This window comes from Dromiciops gliroides, chromosome 4, assembly GCF_019393635.1.
Source record: "Dromiciops gliroides isolate mDroGli1 chromosome 4, mDroGli1.pri, whole genome shotgun sequence".
Classification (NCBI taxonomy): domain Eukaryota; kingdom Metazoa; phylum Chordata; class Mammalia; order Microbiotheria; family Microbiotheriidae; genus Dromiciops; species Dromiciops gliroides.
The window spans coordinates 297,500,274-297,525,231 of NC_057864.1; positions in this window are offsets into that span (position 1 = coordinate 297,500,274).

Sequence of the window (24,958 nt, forward strand, 5' to 3'; positions counted from 1 at the left end):
TTGTGTCTATTGTAATTATTTTCACCATCACACCTAAGATACTAATATAAGACAATTACCAGACAATTCCCTTCATCTAGTGTTTGAGATCTTCCCTCACATTGAGAGTTCCCTCACTCTTCATGTGAGTCCATTGGGTTAGTTCATTTGAGACTGACAGACGGGACATTATTATCACCCTTATCATGACTAACCTTTATATAGGACATTAAGGTTTGTAGAGTATATTAGCTCATTGGAATCTCCTAACAATCCCAAGAAAGAGGTATTACCAGTATGATTGTCCCTGTTTAACAGCTAAGTAAGCTGAGATTTTGAGAGGTTAAGTGAACGACCTTGATCACAAAGCTCCTAATTATCAGAAGCAAGATTTGAATCCAGGTTGTTCTGACTCCAAGGCAAGCACTTTATCCACTGTGCCTGGATATCTTTTCATATGTATATGGAACCCCTCTGGCTTTTCTCTCCCAAGGTACACTTGAAATGGGAGGGTGGGTCCCCAAGAGGAGGCTTGCCACCTCCTTATAGATGACTACAGGCACAATGACCACTCTGATTGAAGACTACTCTGAATACTGTTAACTAATGAGCCTACACTAATGTACTTTTCTTTTATAATCAGTCAGCCAGGAGATTCAATTAGATCTTAAAAAAAGGACATTCCTTAAATAGAATAGCAGAACACTACTTACAATGCAGGGTCCCCCTAAACCTGGCCCACAAAATCCAGAGTAGGGAGAGTAGGTGTAAACTTGAAGTTCAATAGTTGTGAAATGTAGGAAATATATGTGGCTAAGGCAACTCACAACGGACAGAGAAGTAGGGCTTTAAGGTCCTCTTTCTGGAAGCATTCATGATGTTCACTTCAGATAACAGAATTGGTGTAGGTGCTGAATGAATCATTGTGCTGCTAGGCTAGGCTGGATTCCTACAAAGCATGGGGTATCTTAACTAGACAAAGTGGCTCAGCTATGCCTGTTATAGGCAGGGCACAGACTTCTGGACAGGTCAATTCAGTGCCTAGGGCTGAGCAGGATCCTCAGCCTCTGGACTGGCTGCTCAGAAAGCATAGCATTTTGGCTGGATTTATTAGGCTGAGCAAGTTGCTCACCCCTTGGGCTGGCTCCTCATAGGAGAAAGCTCTGCTTCAAGAATGGTCTGGGCAGGTTGTTTGGCTGCTGGGCTGGCTCTTCACAAGGTAACCATCTGTGCTGGATGGATTAATTCACTAGACTACTTGAACTTATTATTATTATTTTTTATAATATATTTTTTTCCCAATTACATGTAAAGATAGTTTTCAACATTCACTTTTGTAAGATTTGAGTTCTAAATATTTCTCCTTCCTTCCCTTCCCTCCCCACTCCCCAAGCCAGGAAGCAATCTGATGTAGGTTATACCTTACAATCATGTTAAACATATTTCCACATTAGTCATATGATGAGAGAAGAATCAGAACAAAAGGAAGAAACACAAGAAAGAAGAAACAATAACAACAACAACAACAAAGCAATAACAACAAAAGTGAAAATAGTGTGCTTCAATCTGCATTCAGACTCCATAGTTCTTTTGCTGGATGTAGAGAACATTTTCCTTCATGAGTCTTTTGGCATTGTCTTGGATTATTGTATTGCTGAGAACTAGGCTACTTTGATTTATTTTTCATTCCCAACAACTTCTATCCTCAGGCTCAGGTTTTACTCTACTCTTTCAGCTGAGGTTTTACAGTACTTTTTTAAAAAAAAGAAATTTTAAGATGGAGAACTAGTGTGTTCTTTCAGAAACGATTTAGCCCCTTACTTTAGGATTGGAAGAAACCTTTCCAGATTATCTCTCTCAGGACCTTGGTTCTGATATTATTATTACCTGGAGGGGGCAGTATTTGGAGGTGGGTGGAAGAGGTTTTGTCTTTCTTGTTTGACAATTCTTTCATCTTCAGAACTGGTTCCCTTGGTGAGGAACCCTAACCTAACTTACAGTGACCATCTAGTTAAATTTCTCAGATTCCTATTTGGTAAACTTGTGGCTGGGACTAGAGTTAAAGAGGCAAGCTGTGCCCTGGAGAAAAATTCAATTGAGCTATTCAAAGGCACAGCCTATCTGTACCTGAAAAGGCCTTACCTTTACATTTCTCTGTCTCTATCTTTGTCCCTTATGATCTTCAATTTAATTGACATTCAACCAGGGAACATCTTTACTTGAACATTCTGTACTTGTGCTCCTAGAACACTAGGGAAAACTGAATTGGGATTCTTCTTGCCTGTAGACAATGGGAAGGAAGGAGGTTACTGCCTGACTTTATCAGATCCTTAGAGATGATGACCACTGATGAGAATGGCCTGTTTAGACCACTTAAATTTTCATCTGAGAATATATTTCAATGGTTCAAGTATTTCTATTCTTAAGAAATCACTTTTGGGGAGAAAGATAGTGCCCTTTTACTTTGCCCTTTTTCAGGTTTTTGGGGATATTCCAATCACATTCTATTGGCCATGACTTCACCTAACACACAACTGCCATCTAGAGGTAAAACTGGGAAACTGTAAGCACATATTGCCAACTGTTACAATAGACCAATGGAACAAAACCCCCAGCACATGCCCACTACCTTATGCTGTGGTTTGTAGGACCACATTGATTGGATCATAAAATCAGCCACCCCCCTACACTGTGCAGCAAAGTGTTGAGAGAGTTACAGAGAACACAAAAAACCAGCTCTTTGGTTTTGTCCTTCCACAACTCATAGTCTAAGGTGATAAAACACAGAGATATCATTCATTATCATTCACAATGGAGTAAGTCCTGTGAGAAATAGCAATTCAAAGGAAAAAGAGATTAAACACCATCCCCCAAAATGCAGAGATCCTGCAGGAAATTGTATAATTCTTTTCCCCTAGACACCCTTAAAAGTACATAATGATTTATGGATATAAAAAAAAATGAACTGCAATGTGGAGGAATGGATGGATTGCTTGACCTGAAGTCAGGAGAGATCTCAATTAAAATCTCATCTCTGACTCATCAACTTTGTGAGCCAAAGCAGGTCACTCACCACTTCTGAGCCTCAATTTCCCTATCTGTGAAAATGGGGCTCAAGTAAGATAACATGAAAAGTACTCTGCAAATTTTAACTCACTTATATTAGTGGGTTTTTATGACAAGTTGTGTGTGTGTGTGTGTGTGTGTGTGTGTGTGTGTTAGAGACAGGAACTGAACCTGTGATTCCATTCAAATAGGAAATTCCCTCTATTAATGCAGATTAGTGTCTGCTTTGAAATTTATAGCGTTGTCTGATGGCACTCAGAATTCAAGGGACTTGCCAGTATGTGTCATAGATAGGACTTGAACCCATGTATTTCTGACTTCAGGGTTGACTCTCTAGTCACTATGGCACATTGCCTTTTGTTGTTGTATGTATTAGCTATGATTAGAGTTGACTGCAAATATATGTGTATGTGTGGGTATAGTCTAAAATTAATCTAAATGTATTCCATATATATGTATGTGTGTATATATGTATATGTGTCTATTTGTCTATCAGTCCATCTATCATCTATCTTACATTTACTCAGAGTAGCCCAGGCTCAAATTTAGTCTTTAAAAAAATTCATTCGAGTTCAAATTCCTACAGTGCTTTATGACTTACAAAGCACTTGCTTTTTTTTTTTTTTTTTTTTTTGGTGAGGCAGTTGGGGTTAAGTGACTTGCCCAGGGTCACACAGCTAGTAAGTGTTAAGTGTCTGAGGCCGGATTTGAACTCAGGTCCTCCTGAATCCAGGGCCAGTGCTCTATCCACTGCGCCACCTAGCTGCCCCCAAAGCACTTTCTTAACAGCCACTTTTCTCAATGACCTGCTTACTCACACTCTGAACCTCTGGCTCTGGGTCAGCTTCCTGCAGGATGGGTACTCTGTTCTTCTGCAGAGATTCTGATGGGGACTTCACACTATGCCATTTAGATATAGCATCTGTCAAGTCTCATTCATCACTATTTCCAGATGCTGGGATCATTCTCATATTCCCCTAAGGTGTCCTTCTGAGCCATGGTAATATAGAACTTATAATTTTTTCCTAGCAGCATCCCTCACATTATGTTGGGGTCTCGGTAACCTCCTTGAATTACTTTTCACATGGTTCCCTCTGTAGGGCATGGGAATATATCCTCAAACTGATTCCCAGGAATAGCCCTGAATAAACTGAACTTCCTTAAAATCAACATGCCAATGAAGTAATCAGAAGTTCATACACACACATACATATACACAGAAATACATATGCAAATATATAGGAAGCTGAACTCAAAATATGGTGGTAACATACATTATTTCTATTTCACTTGATTCTTTCAATAATCCTGTGAAGTTACTAGGCATAGGGATTAGACCTTGTGATGTCATTGGTATAGGTCATTAAACTCCTACCAGTGCAGAAGTTTTCTGCAATTTATAGTCTTACCTAGCTCTTATCACAGTGCCTGGTGCTTAATAGGTACTTGATTACTTTATTTCCTAGAGTGCTGAGAATTTGAGTGAAATGGCATAACCATTATTTGTCAGAGGTGGGATTTGAATCCAGGTCCTCTTGGTTGCTTGGTGGACAGAGCGATAGTTCTGGAGTCAGAAACACATGTGGTCAAAACCAGCCACAAACACTTTCTAGCTGTGTGACTCTGTTCAAGTCACTTAACCTCTGTTTGCCTTAGTTTCCTAAACTGTAAAATGGGAATAACAATAGTACCTATCTCAGGGTTGTTGTGAGGATCAAATAATATATTTGAAAAGCACTTAGCACAGTTCCTGGCACATAGAAAGCACTATATAAATGCTTCTTTTCTTCCCTTTCCCCTTCTTTCCCACCCCACCTTTGAAGACATCTATCCACTATGTCATGATGTCTCCTGTGATGGAAATGGTGGGACTAAATATTATCCCTATTTTATGAGTAAAACAGACTCAGAAAGGGCAAGTTCATACTGATAGTATGCAAATGCATACTGATATTAAGCAAGGACATACTGATAGTAATGAGTAGTATGAGGACTTGAAACTAGTCTTCTGACTCAGGTCCCTTGTTGCTTCCACTTTTGTACAAGGTTTCTGTCACATCACCATTCCATCTCATGCCAGTGCTCTCTTCCCATAGTGTGACTGAGACAATGAGAGAGACTTAAGCTTTAGTTCTCAAAAACATGGAGCAATACCACAAAAACTGCAGACTTTAGGACATGGAAAGGACCTCGGTGGTCATTCTCCACTAACCCCTACCTGTGAAAAGATCCCCTGTAACACTCCAAACAAGTCCCCTGAAGCAGCCTTATCTAAGTCTTTGTTTGAAGACTTCAAGTGAGAAGGAACTCAATGGCTCCTGAAGAAGACCATTCTACTTTTGGATAGTTCTAATTGTTAGAAAGTTCTTCCTGATGTGAATCCAGAGTCTTGCCTAGTTGCACTTTACACCCATTGATCCTAATTATGTCTTTCTGGGTTACCCAGAACAGGTCTGATCACTCATTTACTTGACAGCTCTTCAAATACTTGAGACAGCTGTTATGTGACTCCTGAGTCTTGTCTTCTCCAGACTTAAAATTCCTTGATCCTCATATATCATGAACTCAAGACCCTTCACTGTCTTGTTGCCTTCCCCTAGATACCCTCAATGGTCAATGTCAATGTCCTTACTATTGTGCTAACAGTGGTTTAGGACTACAGAGTGCCTTTATGTACAATATTTAGTTTGATCCTAGGATTCTACGATTTAGAGAGAGAAAGTATCTTAGACTTGAGGACCAGATCTGGTCAAATCTTCTTTTTTTTCCCCTTGTCCTCTCTTTTTTTTCCTGTCTTTCCTTTTCTTCTCTTTTTTCTCCTTCCTCCCTTCCTTCCCTCCTCCTTTACTTCTTCACTCTCTTCCTTCTTTTCTTCATCTCTTCATTCTTTTCCTCCTCCCTTCCTCTCTCCCTTCTTTCTTTGCTCACTTTCTCAGTTACTTCCTTTTTCCCTCCCTTCCCCCTTCCTTTTCCCTCTCTCCCTTCCTCCCTCCCTTCCTTCCTTCCGGACTGCCTGCCTTCCTTTCTGCCTTCCTTCCCTCTATTTTTAATCAATGAGGGAAATGAGATTTGTATAAGTTAAATAATTTGCCTAGTATTACAGGTTACAAGAAATAGAGCTCACACCTGCAAGTCACTTAACCTCATTGGGCCTCAACTCCCCCATGAGTAAAAGAAGGAGGTTAGGCTAGATTGGTATCTAAGGCCCCTTTGGTTCTAAATCTATGATCCTATGATCAGCCTTCATAGTTCCCCTGACAATTAAAATCTTCACACCACTCTGTGGCATAGGATGTAAAAAAGAGGCAGGGTGGTACAGTGGCTAGAGGTCTGATCTTGGATCAAGAAAGAACAAGGTTCAATTCCAGTCTCTGACACTATCTTTGATATTGGATAAATAACTCAGGGCAAGTCACTTAACCTTTTTTTTTTTTTTAAATTTTAGCAGGGCAATGGGGGTTAAGTGACTTGCCCAGGGTCACACAGCTAGTAAGTGTCTGAGGCCGGATTTGAACTCAGGTACTCCTGAATCCAGGGCCGGTGCTTTATCCACTGCGCCACCTAGCTGCCCCCCACTTAACCTTTTAATGACCCAGGCAACTCCCAAAGTTGCAGAGCAGTTGACAATCTGAATTGGTAGAGAGACTTTCCTCACTAGGAAATCTTTATGCCAATGAAACCACAGGTCTGAACTTTAAAATATATGGAGATGGGGAGGTAAAGAGTTCTTGTGCCCATTGTATAGATGAACACTCAGAAAAGCTGTAAGTGACTTGCCCAGGTTCACAAGCTAGTAAGGGACAGAGCCAGGACTCAAACCCACGTCTTCTGGCTTAACTTCACTGCTCTCTTCACTACCTTATATCACATCTCTCATGATTGTGGCTTTACTGTAATTCTTCTGCCCCTGAAATTACACTGAAATTCTGGACTTTCTGTGGCATCAGCAAGAAGTGGATGGACCATTAAATGCAACTGCTACAGAACCAACCTGAATCTGGGGCAAACAAAAGGTTTCAAAATGATGGTGTTGCGAAACTTGATGCCAATGCAGCTGACATTTAATTTTCTCCAAAGCCCTTGTGGGAGCCACAGACATCTTCAAGAACAAATGAATATTTAGTCGGCTATGCCAGGGTCTCTCTGTTTCTCACTCAGGCTGATGTTTCATTAGCAAGAAGCTCACCTCTGATAGCAGCCAGTGGGATGCGAAGGTGCGTGACACAGGCACTGAATTCTTAATTAGTCATCTGCTTATGCTAATTTTTGAGAGCTTTAAATGGAATTGTTTTTAGACCACTACAGTGAAAATGAGACACTTAGGGACAATACTGACTGAGCCCGCTCTCATACTTTCTTAGTTATGTATTGGCAATCCAATCAGCAAACCTGCCTTAGCATTCTGATTATGGGACCATACATAGCTCTATCAATGCACTTGGTCCTAATGGGATATCTCCCTTCTGTATTGGTCTGGGATTTTCCAGAAGCATTAGTGTCTGAGTCCTTGAAATAGTTAGAAATAATCTTGTTCAGTGACACATTATAAACTGAATTTTGTGTAGTAAATGAAACCTCTCTTGGGCCTTAATCTATGAGATTAGGACTGTATAAGGAAGATAAATCTGCCTGTCCAGATGTATTTTTGACTTTTATTTTCCTCACACATGGCCTCCTATTATTTTGGAAGCCCCTTAAAACTACAGAGAATGAGACCTTTTTTTTTTTCACCTTTTTAAAAAATGTGTTACTAATGACATATTTTTTGCACCATAATCCCTCAGTCTTCCCCTGCCATGTAACAATCAAAAAAGATTAAGCAACACAGTGAGGACAGCAAGAACAGCTATATTGGATGCAATATTCAAATTGTGCTTCAGTTTTTTGCCAAAAGGAGGAAATGTATTCCATCAACTGTCTTCAGGGATCAAGATTGGTTATTGCCCGCTACTATTTTGGTAGGTTGCCTTTTTCTCTCTCAAGAAAGACACTGTGCTACAAATAGACCTTTTTTTTGGAACAGGGGATTTGTTCTTTTACTTATTACCTGGATGATCTTGGGCAAGTCACTTAATCTCTGAGTCTGTTTTCTCATATGTAGAATGAGGGGATAGAATTCTTCCTAAAGCTTCTAAGGTCCTTTGTACCTGGAAACCTATGATCTTGAAAGAACTTTGGGGCATAAAGACTGGACCTATGATTTCATTTGTATAAGGAACTTACAGATGAGGAAACTTCTTGTTAATACAGGTCAGCAACATGTCTGAGAAATGCATGAAGTACTGAGAAGTACTTGCCTGGGGTCACACAGCTAGTACATGTGGAAGTGGGGTTTGAATTCAGGTCTTCCTGGCTTCAAGGTCATTTCCCTATTCAGTGTGCCACATTGCTTCTTGAAGAGAGCCTTACTGAAGTGAAATAAAAGAAACCTCCTATCTGTTCCAAATTTATCATTCAATCCAGATTCTGGGGGTCATTCCTCCTTCTTTATCAATGAACTCAGCGCATGGCTCACCATCCCCAACCACTGTTCCCATACTAGAGGACTTTGACATACTTACTGATGTTTCCTCGAATAGTCTTAATTTCCCAAGTTCCTTAATTTGCACATCCACTCTGTCTCAGCTACATGCAATACAGATGGTTATACTTTGATCTTTTCATCACTCACAAATGTTCTACTTCCATGTTCATAAAGTTTGAAATTCCTTCACCTGATTTTATATATATTATTTCAGCTTTCTCTATGCCTTTCAATCCTTATCCCCATTCATCATCCTCAGTGAGACCTCCAAGCTCTTCCCCACTAAATACTTTCCCAGGCCATGTCTCCTGTACTGGTTACATTCTCCTCCCTTCTCAATATTGGCCTCTTGTCGCTTCAGCTCGATTCTACACTATCTTCTACTTTCAAAACCCTTCCCTTCTTGTCCTAGTGCCTATGACTTTCATAACCCCAATCTTAGATTATTCCTTAACCCCTATTCTCATACTTCTAAATGTAGTTTCATGAAGTCATGAAGCTATGCTAATCAGATCCACTTCAGATTTTTGTTTTCTAATTGCAACTGAACCCTCATGATAGCAACACAAACCTGTCATTCTTCTATCACTGATTTTCTGTCTAACTCAACCAGGGATTTACTAGAATCTTTTTGTATTGGCTTATGAGACAGCTTATTATTAAATTTTCACCTTGAGCATTTATACTTCAGAAATGAGGAAACACTACAAATCAGTGCTTGAATTATTTATTGTTTTGTTAATTGTTTAGACTTAAAAAAGTGATGGAGAAAATGTTAATAGTGCAGATTCAATTTAAATGGGTTGTAGATACACTTCTTCCCCACCTCCCCAGTCAATTGTTAAACATTTACCAGAATATCATAGCACTTGCCATAGTAACTATTCTAAACTACTGTCTCATCTTTCCTCGTTTCCCAGAGCACTCTTCCCCTTACCCTCTCACCTGAGGACCTTGACTCATATTCACCAAAAAAAGCTAAGGCTTTTGGATAAATGCTCTCTCTTCTTCCCTTCTGCTGATCTCATATCCTGAGGGGACATCACCAGTCGTCTTGACTTTTGTCTTGCCATTGGACTTCTGATGACCCTAGAGGACATAGTGAGGCTGTTGACTTTGTGTAACCTTGCCTCCCTTAACTCCAATTCACTGAGTGATGTCATTGGGTCCTCTTTGAGAATGAGGGACCAACAACAACAATGGCAACAATATCTCCTATCCCTCTGACATCATCTCTCTCTCTTCCTTCACCCCTATCTCTGAAAAAGATTTGTCCTTTTTGCCAAGGCAAACCTTTCTACATGTGCCCCCTCTACATAATCCCATACAACCTTGTCTTCTGCAAATTGCCCCTTCTGTCAATCAATTGATATCACTCTCTCCAAATTTACCAATGATCTAATTTTTAAGTCTAAATGTCCTCTTCTCAATTCTCATTATTTGACCCATTTGCGGTATTTGATAGGACTGATCACCTTCTCCTACTGGACACTTTCTCTTCTCTAGCTTTTGGTGATGGTCTTCTTTTTTGGTTCTCCTCCTCCCCAACCACACCTTCTTATCTCCTTTTTAAAATTTTTCAATCTTGTCATGCCCTCGAAACTTGAGTGTCCCTCAAGGCTTTGCCTTGAATTCAGTTCTCTTTTCCCTTTATTATTTCCTTTGGTGATCTCATCAGCTCTCATAGAATAAATAATCATTTCTATGCAGAAGAAGATTCCAGGATCTATATATCTAGTCCGAGTTTGGATGGGTGGAATAAGCACTCAAATATCTACTCTGTGCCAAGCCCTTATTCAGATCATTTAAAAAGTATTGTATCATTTGATCCTCAAAACAACCATATGATGTAGGTGATATTATTATTCCTATTTTATAGTTGAGGAAAGTGAGGCAGACAGGTTAAATGACTTGCCCAAGGTCCTACAACTCATAAATATCTGAGTTTGGACTTGAACTCAGGTCTTTCTGACTCCAGGCCCAGTGCTGTATCCATGAAGTCACCTAGCTAATTATTCTGACCTCTAATCCCACATCTCCAAATATCTATTGGATATTTTAAAGTGGATGTCCCATAGGCATCTTGAATTCAACATGTCTAAAGCAGAAACCCTCTTTTCCCACAAAGCATCCTTTTTTTCTAAACTTCCCAATTATTCTTAAGGAATAACCATTTTCCTTGTTTCCTGTGTTTGCAACTATGGTATACTTCTCTCATTCACCCTACATATCCAACCCATTGACAAATTTTGTGATTTCTATTTTCATGACATCTCTTCTCTCCAATTATACAACCCATCTTATACATCACCTCTTGTCTAGAATAGCCTAATTGGTCTTCTCTCAAGCTTTTCTACACTATATCCTTCCCTGAGTTGTCATAGTGATTTTAAATCATATGTCATCCCCCTGCTCAATAATTTCTAATCCCCCCATTTTTCCTAGAATCAAATATAAAGTTGTCTGTTTGGCATGTAAAGTTCGTTACAACCTGGCGCTTTCCTATCTTTCTAGTCTTTTTGCAATTCACTCTTTCCATCTTCTGGCTCTTATTGAGACCTGGCTCCCTCTTAAAGACATAGCCTTCCAGGCCACTCTTTCAGGTACTGGCTGAACTCATTCTCCCTGACTCATTCTTTGAGGTGGGTGACTTGGAGAATTGTTTGATCATAGGTGCCACTTATAGGTTCTCTCCCTACAACCATTACTCATTAATCTCTCCTCATTTGAGGTTCACTCAGTTTCTAACCATAATCCAGTCAAAATTCTGGAAGCTGTTGTCTACTGTTTTCCAGGATACTTCCCTTCCTCCTACAGTGACACATTGTGTCCTGACACAGTTTTTTCTCTCCTCTCTACTCCTGCCCTCATGTTAACCAACTTTAAAATACATATTAACACTACCTTGAATACCCTCATTTCTAAGTTCCTCACCTTAATAATTTCCCATGATTTACCTTGGCTATATATAAAGATGGTCATACTCTTTTTTTAATATTTAGAATTTTATTTTCCCAAATTACATGTAAAATACAAATTTCAACATCATTAAAAAACACCTTTGTGTTCCAAATTCTCTTCCTCCCTCCCCCCACCCCCAAAGAACTCAAGCAATTCAACATAAGCCATACATGAGCAGTCATGCAAAACATTTCCACATTAGCCAGGTTGTGAAAGAAAACAGACAAAAACAAAACTTCAGATAAATGAACTAACAAAAATATTATGGTTCAATCTGTATCCATTAGTTATCTTTCTGTAGATGGATTGCATTTTTCATAAGACCTTCAGAGTTGTCTTGTATCATTGCATTGCTGAAAATAACCAATTCATTCACAAGCATATCATCTCACAATATTGCTGTTTTTTTGTATACAGTACATTTCACTTTGCATCAGCTCATGCAGGTCCTTCCAGGTCTTTCTGATAGCATCCTGATCATTATTTATTTATTTATTTATTTATTTATTTATTTTTTTAAGTGAGGCAATTGGGATTAAGTGACTTGCTCAGGGTCACACAGCTAGTAAGTGTTAAGTGTCTGAGGCCGGATTTGAACTCAGGTACTCCTGACTCCATGGCTGGTGCTCTATCCACTGCGCCACCTAGCTGCCCCCTGATCATTATTTTTTAATAGTAAACTACAACTTTAAAGAGAGATTTCCTTACAATAAACCCATGAGGTGATTATTGCAACAACAATAATAGATAACATTTATATAGTACCTTATACCCGATAAAGAATTTTCTTCACAATAGTCATCATCATCATTCAATCAATCAATCAATCAATCTTCATCAGTCATCATCTTCCATTACTCTTGCCTCTGCTTCAAAATTTTTTGTTACTATTGTTAACTATTTCCCTCCATCCTATTTCCTCCCCATGATGTTTACTCCATTTTCTATCCTCTTTTACCCTATCCCTCCTCAAAAATGTTTTGCTTCTGACTACCCCTCCCCCATTCTGCCCTCTCTTCTTTCACCCTCCCCCTCCTTATCCTTTTCCCCACATACTTTCCTGAAGGGTTAGATAGATTACTCCACCCAGTTGAGTGTGTATGTTATTCCCTCCTTGAGCCAACTCTGATGGGAGTAAGGTCTTTTAGCCAATTCTGATGAATGTAAGGCTCATTCACTTTCCCACTCCTCCCTCTTCTCTCTTCCCATTCCATAAGCCCTTTCCTGCTTCTTTCACGTGAGATTCCACCCCATTCTACCTTTCCCTTTCCCTCTTCCCCAGTGCAATCCTCTCCCTCCTCAATTTTACCCTAAAGATGTCATCATAGAGCAGCTAGGTGACACAATGGACAAAGTACCCACCCTGGATCCAGGAAGACCCAAGCCCAAATCTGGCCTCAGACTCAATACAGTCACCAACTCAGTGATTCTAGGCATGCCACCCAACCCTGACCACCCCTCCCCCAAAAAAACCTGATAAACAAAAAATAAATGCTTTACAGATATCCATTCATAATCAATTCCCACCTGTGCTCTCTGTCTAAATTTATTCCTATCATCTGCCCTAATACTGAGAAAGTTCTTATGAGTTAGATGTATCATCTTCCCACACAGGAATGTAAACAGTTTAGATGGTCATACTCTTGATTTTGCTACCACCCACAAAGATATCACTTCCTTGTTCACGAACTTGGAAATTCTATTATCTGATCACAATCCTTCTGCCTTTCAAAACCAAACCCTGTTTGTTGTCTGAACCATGAACTCTAATCTTTTGACCTCTCAGTTCTTTCCCAGGCCATTACTGCACTAGCTATACTCTCCTGTCCCCATCTTGATCCTTTGGTGAAGCAGTTTAACTCTATACTATTTTCTTCTTTTGAATCTTGTTCCCTTCATCCTCTTATCTTATCAACAATCTTGCTGTACCAAGCATCAACTTTGGATCATTCTCACTAACCACTGCCTTATCTTGTTGAACAAAAGTGGAGAAAATCAGGAAACTCTGCTGGTGGGATCGACTGTTTTTGTTGTTTGTCCTTCATTTTTGAAGAAGACCAATGACATTTCAATATTGGGTCAAAATTGTGGATGATGGGTGATGACTTGTGCATGAATTTGATTTAAGTGAGGCAGAGTGTCACAAAGTCCTTAGCCCCACTGTCTCTTCCAGAATCATCAAAGTCCAGTGGCAAGACAAAAGTCAAAATGACTGGAAATGGCTTAGGATGCAGTGGATGACTTTCACATCTGCAATGTCTGACCCAGCTCTCAGTGCTCTACAGAGCCTGCTTCAGCTGCCTTCATGGCCATTGGAACAAATTGTTCTCATCTTTCCATTCCACTGGAAGAAGTCTTCACATGCTTCAGGTGGACATTCCACTAACTCACCGATGGGTTTGAGGCCTGTCAGTTATCCTCAATCTGGTTTAGCCCATCTGCTGAAATTAATTACCAGGGTGTTGCTCCTGCATGTGCTACTTCTTTTTGAGGCCACAGGTTAAGCTGGATGAAGGTGGACACCAAAGGTAGATGAGCAGCCCTGAAAAGGGCTTAGCTGATTCTATACTGGATCTTCTATAAGTGTTGTATAACTTCAATTGGCCCTCATTGGTGCAAGACAATCTTTTTATATCTCCCTAATTCACTCACCACCTCCCTCTCCACAGGACTCTTTCAAACTTTTGTATCCCTCTTCAAACCTCCTATGACTTCCCCTCACTCCACCCTTTCAGCTAAGATCTTTGCCTCATATTTATTGAAAAAAATTGAGACTATTCACTAAGAACTCCCTCTTCTACCCTTCTCCTCATCTTATACCACCCAGATGCCATCTACCACTATCTCCTCTTTTACCCTTAGCTTATATGAAGAGGTATCCCTTTTCCTTGCCAAGGCTAAACACTCTACAAGCACAAGTAAACACATTTTATCCTGTCTTCTATAACAGATTGCTTCTTCTATTATCTCCACTCTGTCATTTATTTTCAATATGCCCCTTATTACTGGCTGCTTTCTTTACTGCTTACATACATGTTCATTTATACCCCATCCCAAAAAAACCCACCTCCTATATAATCCATTTATTGCAGCTATCACCCCACATCTGTCCAACATTTTGTGGCTAAACTCCTTGAGAAGGTTGGCTACAATCAGCGCTTCTCCTCTCTTCTCACTCTTCTTAATTCTCTACATTCTGGCTTCAAATATTATTATTGAACAGAAACTCCTCTCTCTGAAGTTACTAATGATCTCTTAGTTGCCATATCCAATGACCTTTTCTCATCCTTCTTAACTTCTCTGAAGCCTTTGACACTGTCAATAACCCTGTTCTCTTCTCTCTAGGTTTTTAGCACACTACTATATCCTGGTTTTCCTCCCCATCTCACTGATCCATTTCCAGTCCCTTTTGTTAAATCTTCATTTAGGTCATCTCCATTAACTGTGGGTGTCCCCTAGGGATCTGTCTTGAGCCCTCTTCTCCCTCTATACTATTTTATTTGGTGATCCTCTCATTTCCAATGGATTTAATTATTGTCTCTATACTGATGATTCTCAAATTTGCTTTTCCAGCCCTAACCTCTCTGTTGACCTACAGTCTTACATATTCAACTGCTTATTAGACATCTTGAATTGTAAACATAATATGTAGACTATATACAATTGTAAGATGTCCTATAGAAATCTTAAACTCAACAAGTCCAAAATTGAACTCATCATCTTTCTCCCCAAAGCTTACCCACTTCCAAACCTCCCTATTATTCTCAAGGGCACCCACATTCTCCCAATCCCCCAGGCTCTCAGACTAAGTATCTTCCTTGATTCCTCATTCTCTCTCACCTCCTCCCCCCGACCTCCACCAATCCAATCTTTTGCTAAGACCTATTGATTTATCTTTGTAGCATCTCTTGTATATGTTCACTTCTCTCCTCTGATACTGCCACTCCTTTGGAGCAATCCCTCATAACCTCATGTATGAATTATTTCAATAGTGTTCTGGTTGGTCTGCTTGCCACAAGTCTCTTCCCACTCCTGTTTATACAAAATTCAGCTGTCAAAATGATCCTCCTTAAGTGCAGTTCAGACCATGTAACCTTTCTATTCAATAAACTCCAGTGGTTCCCAATCATCAGGGTCAAAATTTTAAAATCCTGTTAGCTGTCAAAAGCTCTTTGTAATATTGCCCTTTCCTACCTTTCTCATCTTCTTATACCTTACATTCTCCCATATATATCTTATATTCTCATTCAATGACACTATCCTCCTTGCTTCTTCTTGAACAAGACATCTTCCCTCTCCAGGCATTTTCACTGGCTAACCCTCATGCATTTAATGCCCTTCCTCCTCATCTCTACCTTCTGTCTTTCCTGGGTTGCTTCAAGTCTCAGCTAATATCCTGCCTTTACAGATAGCTTTTCTCAATCCCTCTTAGCTCCAGTGTCTTCCTTCTATTGAATATTTCCTATTTATCCTGTATATAGCTTGTTTGTTATTAGTTGTTTGCATGTTGACCCTCCCCTCCTCTTAGATTGTGAACCCTTTGAGGGCAGGGAATGTCTTTTGCCTTTCTTTGTAACTCTAGTGCTTAGCATAGTGCCTGACATATAGTAGATGCTTTATAAATGTTTATTGATTAATTTACTTTTATATACATTCTGTAGACTAATTATTCTTGCTGTTTCTTTCATAGGGTACTTTGCCTCCTGTATCCATGGTTTTACAGTCTCTCTCCCATGCCTAGAATGATCTTCCTCACCTCTACCTCTTGATACCTCTATAGACACAATTAAAATTTACTGCCTTCTGCAAGGTGCCTTCCCAGTACCCTAGAGGCATAAGAGCCTTTCCCTTTCATGTTTCTCAATAGTACATAAGTTCCATGAAGGCAGGGACAGTTTTTCCATTTTTGCCTTTATTTGTATTCCCAATGCTTAGCAAAATAATAGCTTTGGATCAAATCAAGTATTTGGGCAAGTGCTTTAATTGGCAGCTATTTATGACTATAAATCCTGTAAAAGCCAGACTTCTTCTTGTTTTGCAGATGTGAGTGCCACATCATTCCTTCTTTCCCTCTATTATTGTATTTGGCTCTGCTAATATGTTCTAAGGCACAGAATATATACTTATGCTGACTGAGCCTATTTTTTTATCTGCAGGGATAAAAGACAAGGGGAAACATGAAGGAATTGGCTTCTAAATTGATGTAATATGGGAGTGACAACTCTATACAGAAAAGGTAAAAATGTCTTGAGTAAAGAATTCTGTGCAGGTATTTCTATTACTTGAATATAATATATTAGAATATATTAGGCCAGTTACTGAGCCGGGCTCAGGAGCTGATCTGCAGGTGGTGACAATTATTAAGTTGTAAACACTGGTAATGCCTAAACATTTCCCTTACTTAGCAACTGGGAAATAGTACAGGAAGTATCCAAATTGCGAATAAGTTGAAGTTCATATTTACAAATGATATCTGACATATTTACCAATAATATTTGACAAACTTTAGAATTTGTAAAGCACTTTTATACATATTATCTCATTTGTGCCTCATGACAGTGCAGCAAAGTAGGTATTAAGAGTATTATTTCTATTTTACAGAAGAGTAAACTGAGGCTCCAGGAGGTTAAGCAGCTTTCTCATGATCACACAGCTAATAAGTGTCAGAGGCAGGATTTGGATCCAGATTTTGTAAATTCAAGACTAGCTACACAATACTATGCTTCCTCTGAAACAATTTGTTTGCAACTGAGGACCCATTGAAGATGTCACATGTGATAACTAGGTTATAGATCATATATTATTTAGAACTGGAAGAACTCTTTAGAGATTATCTAGTCAAACACCCTTATTTTAAAGATGAATTAACTTGAGTCTTATATTTTTAAAAATTTTTAAATAGTATCTTATTTTTTCTAATTACATGTAGAGACATTTTTTCACATTCATTTTATTTGATTTATTATTATAATTTTTTTTGTGGGGCAATGGGGGTTAAGCAACTTGCCCAAGGTCACACAGGTAATGTGTCAACTGTCTGAGGCCGGATTTGAACTCGGGTCCTCCTGTATCCAGGGCTAGTGCTTTATCCACTGCACCATCTAGCTGCCCCCAACATTCATTTTAAATAAAATTGTGATTTCCAAATTTTTCCTCTCCCTCCCTTCTTCCCTTCCTCCCTAAAATGGCATGCAATTTGACCTCAGTTATATATGTGAAATCATGTAAAACATATTTCCATATTAGTCATGCATAGGGGCCAAATTTTAATTGGGGAGTGTTAGTTAGGCTGCTCCTTGCAATATTGGGGCAAGAAAAGAGATTAACAGCCTCTTTCAAAAACAGAACAGGGTTTATTAACAAGAGCGAACTTAAAAACACAAGTAAGATGAGTAGAATTAAGGGAAAGAAAAAAAAAGGAATGGGAGAAGGAAAACAATACAACCTGCATCACACCACTGCCCAGGGCTCAGTAGAACACACAGCTGTGTCTTGCTCTCTTTCCAGTTCCAAGCCAGAATGGCGAAACTCCTCCCTTCTTCTTACCAGCAACCCCTGGGGCTCCCAGGAAACAGGGCAGACAGATACACAGCCCCAAGCTAATAGGCCAGCAGCCCTGATTGATAGAATTAACAAGCCACTCTACAACTGCCAGCCCCCCTTCAGCTTCTGGACACAGGAGGTCATCTGACTGCCCTCTCCCGGCTTCCAGTCATAGCAGGGCTACCCTCATTATAATTTGGCCAGACCCATGCAGGCACATGGGTACATGCCAGAGTGATGTCAGGGCACATGGGGTTTCTAATTTTAGGCAAAGATGGGGTCATAGAAACCTCAAATCACAATTAATTTTTTACACGTGTTATAAAAATGAAACAGACCAAAAATGAAAAGACATGACAAAATAAAGTTAAAATATTATGCTTTGATCTGCATTCATACTCCATCAGTTCTTTCTCTGAATTTGGATAGCATTTTCCATCATGAGTCTTTTGAAATTGTTTTGGATCATTATATTGTCAAGGATAGTTAAGTCCTTCACAGTTGATTATCACACAGTATTGCTATTACTGTGTACAATGTTCTCCTGGTTCTGCTCACTTTACTTTGCCTCAGTTCATGTAAGTCTTTTCAGGTTTTCTGGCATCTGCTTGCTCATCATTTCTTATATCACAATAGTATTCCATTATATTGATATATCACAACTTGTTCATCCATTCACTAATTAATGGGCATCCCATTAATTTCCAATTCTTTGACACCACAAAAAGAGCTGCTATATTTTTGTACATGTAGGTCCATTTCCCCTTTTTATGATCTCTTTGGGATACAGACCTAGTAGTAGTATTTTTGGATTAAAGGGTATACATAGTTTGTGCTTTGGGCATAGTTTCAAATAGCTCTTCTGAATGCTTGGGTCAGTTCACAGCTCTGTGTGCCCCAAGTTTCCCACCTCTTTTCCAACATTTATCATTTTCCTTTTCTGTCATATTAGCCAAACAAGTCACAGAATTGCTTTAATTTGCATTTCTCTAATTAATAATGATTTAGATATAGCTTTGACTTCTTCATCTGAAAACTGCCTGTTTATATCTTTGAATATCAATTGGGAAATGACTTGTATTTTTATAAATTTGACTCAATTCTCTATATATTTGAGAAATGAAGCCTTTATTAGAGATACTTACTGTAAAAATTGTTAAGGTCTGACCTCATTTGTGTGAAAAGTTTTTTCTAATTGTGTCCATATAGTTCCTAGGTTGGTAATGGTAGGTAGACTCCCTGGAATTTTATATTTTTCTGCAGTTATTTTAAATGTAATTTCTCTTTCCAGTTTTGCTGCTAGCCTGTATTGGTAATATATAGAAATACTGATGCTTTATGTGGGTTTGTTTTATATTCTGCAACTTTGATAATGTTGTTAATTATTTCAAGCAGCTTTTTTTTACTTGATTCTCTAAGTACTTCATCATAACATCTGCAAAGAGTGATAGTTTTGTTTCCTCATTGCCTATTATTCCTTTACTTCTTTTTCTTTTCTTTTTTATTATTGCTAAAGCCAAAATTTCTAGTATAATATTGAATAATAGTGGTGATAATGGACATCCTTGCTTCACCCCTGATCTTACTGGGAAGGTTGCTAATTTATCCCCATTGCAGATAATGCTTGCTGATGGTTTTAGATAGATATTGCTTATTATTTTAAGGAATGCTTCCTTTATTCCTATGCTCTATACTGTTTTTGTTTTTTTTTAAATAGGAATGGGTGCTATATTTTGTCAAATGCCTTTTCAACTTCTATTGAGACAATTACATGATGTCTTTTGGTTTTGTTATTGATATGGTATGATGATAGTTTTACTAACATGGAACCAACCCTGCATTTCTGATATAAATCCCACCTGGCCATAGTATATGATCCTTGTGATATATTGTTGTGATCTCCTTACAGTATTTTATTTAAATTTTTGCACTGATATTCATTAGGGAAATTTTACATACACATACACACACATATATACATAATACATATATTTCCTTCTGTTTTAAATCTTCCTGGTTTGTCTATTAGCACCATATTTCAGTCATAAAAGGAACTCGCTAAGGCTTCTTATTTACCTATTTTTCCAAATACTTTGTATAGTATTGAAATCAAGTATTCATCAAATGTTTGGTGAATTAATTTGTGAACTCATCCTGCCCTGGGGAATTTTTCTTAGTGAGTTCATTGATGGCTTGTTTAATTTCTTTTTCTAAGATGTGGTTATTTAGGTATTCTATTTCTTTATCTGTTAATCTGATCAATTAATAATTTCATGCATATTCATTGATTTCACTCAGATTGTCATACAATTGGGCAAAATAGCTCTGAATTATTGCTTTAATTTTCTCTTCATTGGTGGTGAATTCAACCTTTTCACTTGTGATACTGGATATTTGATTTTCTTCTTTATTTTAAAAAATCAAATTAACTAGTGGCTTAGCTATCTTATTATTTTTTTCCATAAAACCAGATCCTAATTTTATTTATTAGCTCAATAGTTTTCTTACTTTTTTTTTTTTTTTTAGTGAGGCAATTGGGGTTAAGTGACTTGCCCAGGGTCACACAGCTAGTAAGTGTTAAGTGTCTGAGGCCGGATTTGAACTCAGGTCCTCCTGAATCCAGGGCCGGTGCTCTATCCACTGCGCCACTTAGCTGCCCCGTTTTCTTACTTTCAATTGCATTAATCTCACATTTGTTTTTCCAGATTTCCAATTTGTTGCTCGATTGGGGATTTTTAATTTGTTCTCTTTTTCTAGTTGTATGCCCAATTCATTGATCTTTTCTTTCTCTATTTTATTAATGTAAAAATTTTAAGAAATAAATTTTTCTCCAAGTATTGCTTTGGTTGCATCCCATAAATTTTGCTATTTTGCCTCATTGTTGTCATTCGTTTTAATGAAATTTTCTTATGATATGTTTTTTGACCCACTTGTTCTTTAGGATTAGATTATTTAGTTTACAATTATAATTTTTAATCTATTTCCACTGTTTTTTTTTCAAATGTAATTTTATAGCATTGTGATCCCTAAAGGATTAATTTAATATTTCTGCCTTTCTATAATTTATTTTGTGTTTTTTATGCATTCATACATGGTCAGTTTTTGTAAAGGTACCATAAACTGCTGAGAAAAATGTATATTGCTTTCTATTCCCATTCATTTTTCTTCAAAGGTCTGTCTAACTTTTCTAAGATTTCATTCTTCTCCTTAATGTCTTTCTTGCTTATTATTTTTATAAAAACTAAACTTGATATATCAAGTTCTGAGAGGAGACAGTTGAGGTCCTCCACTGGTATGGTTTTGCTCCCTATTTCTTCCTGTAACTTACTTAACTTCTCCTTTAAGAGAACTTTTTCCTACCCTTCTACTTTCCTACAGAGTAAGATAGATTTCTATACCCAACTGAGTGTGTATGCTATTCCCTCTTTGAGCCAAATTTGATGAGTAAGGTTCAAACAATGCTCATCCCCTTCCCTTCTTTCTATCCACTATAATAGATCTTTTTTGCCTGATATAATGTGATATAATTCACCCCATTCTGCCTCTCCCTTTCCTCTTCTCCCAGTACAATCCTCTTTCTCCGCCCCTTAATTTTTTTTATATCATGCCATCAAAGTAAACTTATACCCACACACTCTGTCTAACCATATTCCTTTTAACTTCTCTAATAGAGATACTATTTTTAAGAGTTACAAGTATTATCTTCCTGTGTAGGCATGTAAAGGGTTTAACTTTATTGAATATGTTTCTTCTTTCCTATTTACCTTTTTATACTTGTATTGAGTTTTGTATCTGAATATTGAATTTTCTGTTCCATTCTGGTCTTTTCATCAAGAATATTTGAAAGTCTCCAATTTCATTGAATATTCTGTGCTACGTCCCTCCCCCCCCCCCCCGCCCCGCCAAAAAAGATTATTCTCAGTTTTACTGGGTAGTTGATTCTTGGTTCTAATTCAAGCTACTTGCCTTCTGGAATATCATATTCAAAGCTTTCCAAACCTTAATGTAGAAGCTGCTAAATCCTGTGTAATCCTATTTGTGACTTCTTGATATTTGAACTATTTCTAGCTGTTTGCAGCATTTTCTCCTTGACCTGAGAATTCTGGAATTTGGCTGTATTATTCCTGAGTGTTTTCATTTTGGGATTTATTTCAGAAAGTGATTGGTAGATTCTTTCAATTACTATTTTACCCTCTGGTTCTAAGATTCTTCTTTTTTTTTTTGGTAGGGTAATGAGGGTTAAGTGACTTGTCCAGGGTCACACAGCTAATAAGTATCAAGGTCCGATATGAACTCAGGTCCTCCTGAATACAGGGCTGGTGCTTTATCTACTATGCCACCTAGCTGCCCCAATGGTTCTAAGATATCAAGACAGTTTTCCTTGATAATGTCTTAAAAGATGCTGTTCAGGCTCTTCTTTTGGTCATGGCTTTCAGGTAGTTCAATAATTCTTAAATTATCTCTCTTGGATCTATTTTCTGTATCACTTGTTTTTCCAGTGAAGGATTTTACATTTTTTCTACTTTTTTTCAATTTTTGGATTTTGGTTGATTGATGCTCAATGTCTCAGAGTCATTAGCTTCCACTTGACCAATTCAATTTTTTTGTGTGGGCGGCAATGGGGGTTAAGTGACTTGCCCAGGGTCACATAGCTAGTAGTGTCAAGTGTCTGAGGCTGGATTTGAACTTAGGTCCTCCTGCATCCAGGGTCGGTGCTTTATCCACTGTGCCACCTAGCTGCCCCCCCCCCCCCCCGCCTTCTAATTGTTAAGGAATTATTTTCTCCAGTTAGTTTTTGTACCTCATTTTCCATTTGGTCAATTTGTCTTTTTAAGCAGTTGTTTTATTCAGTGAATTTTTGTACTTCTTTTCCCATTTTTTTTGTACTTCCTTTGCGAAGTTGTTGACTTTTTGTGTCAAGGCCACCAGGCCTACCTGGCCTGCTACATTAGGACTGGAGACCTCACAGCTAGTCCACTGTACCTTTAGGCTACTGAGTCAGGACCAAGAGGTCTCAGCTGCTGATCTGTGCTGGGGCTAGGGCCCTCCTGCTGGTTTGCCCCCAAACCATCTATATTGGGCTGCACTCCCCTTTTACCCAAGTAAAAGACCAAGACAGACCTTTCTTGCAGTTCTTCTAAATTATCATGGGCTGGAAACTTGTTTCCCCCCATACTTTTGTGGTTTCTTCCACCCCAGAATTCATTTCAGGCTTGATTTAAAGTTCTTTTGAGGGAAACTAGGGAGAACTCAGGTAACTTCCTGCCTTTTCTCTAACATCTTGGTTCTTCTCTCAGACCTATAAATATTAAATAATTTCCCCAATATATATGCCGCTGAAGTCAAAGGCAGATAGAAAGGTCCCACATGTACCAAAATATTCATAATAGCACTTTTTCTGGTAGAAAAAACAAGTATCTAAAAATAGTGATACATAATAATGATAACAGCTAATGTTTATATAGTACTAGCTGTATGCTTACATAGTAAGCACTTAATAAATAATTATTGACTCACTGATTTGGGAAGGACCAAATAAATCGTTTAATCTAATCTTTATCTATCTATCTTTCTATACATCTATATCTCTTTTTATAGGTACAGTGAACTCACTGGGGCTGAAATTCACTTAACCAATATAGATTGGTAATGTATCCTTGATGTATAGTCAGAGAGTTGGTTCAGTTGCAGAGAAATAAATGATTTGTCATGGTCATACAGCTCATATCAGAAGCAGGACTGAACCCAGATCTTTCTGACTGAGTCCATCCTGTATCTACTAGAAGTGTAATAGAACATTGTTGTGTTATGAATAAATTAGGAATAAAGGTTTCAGAGAAACATGAGAAATCTTGTTAGACCTGATGTGGAGCAAATTAAGGAGAACCAAGGAAATTCATAATAACTATAATAATACAGATGAAGACAACTCCTAGAAGTAGTTGAATCTAAATTGGAATGATAAGTCTTATTCCCAAAGAGCAGAAGATGAAACATATTTTCCTCTTTTTGATAGATTTAGGAAAGCTAGAATATGCAACATTTTGAATCCTTAGAGGATTTAAAAAAAATACATTGCTATCTTCACCATGCTTTTCTCATAATTTCCAAGGAAATTAGGCCACTACAGAGGAATGTCTATTGATAGGGAAGGAATGGCCTAGTGTTCTCCTCCTTATATCTCTCTCTTTTTTTTTTTTGGTAAGGCAACTGGGGTTAAGTGACTTGCCCAGGGTCACACAGCTAGTAAGTGTTATGTGTCTGAGGCCGGATTTGAACTCAGGTACTCCTGAATCCAGGGCCAGTGCTTTATCCACTGCGCCACCTAGCTGCCCCTTCCTCCTTATATCTCAAAGAGAAAAACCTCAGGGCACTTTTCCCTGAACTTGGGAGTGTCAGACAGGTTAACTTGGACTCATAATTTAGCCCCTAATGGTTTTTGTAGTTGTAGGAAGAGGAAAATGAAGAAGCAGAGAGATCTGGGAGAGGGGGAACATTGCAGACATAGACAGCATAGAAGTGGAAGAAGGGGTATAGTTATGAGGTTGCCAGTGCTTATATCCTCTGATACATGCATAAGGCATGCAGAAGGAGAACCTATGTTTCAGAAACTCTATAGAACTGCATATTAAGGCAATGATTCTTCAATTTCTTTCTTATTTCTGTTCCTCTCTAATAGAGTATGAGTAATATTTGCCACTGGAGATAGGTAGGCTTATTGATGTTTTTTTAAGTTTATTTACCTCTTTGTGTTTAAACTTTACTCCATCTTCTAAGTTGGAAAATATGATAAAGCTGTTAACTGCCTGAATTGCTAAAATGTTCTAATGCAGCTTTGAATGGATAAACCGAGAAAATCAGGAGGGGAGAGATTTAAAACTGCAG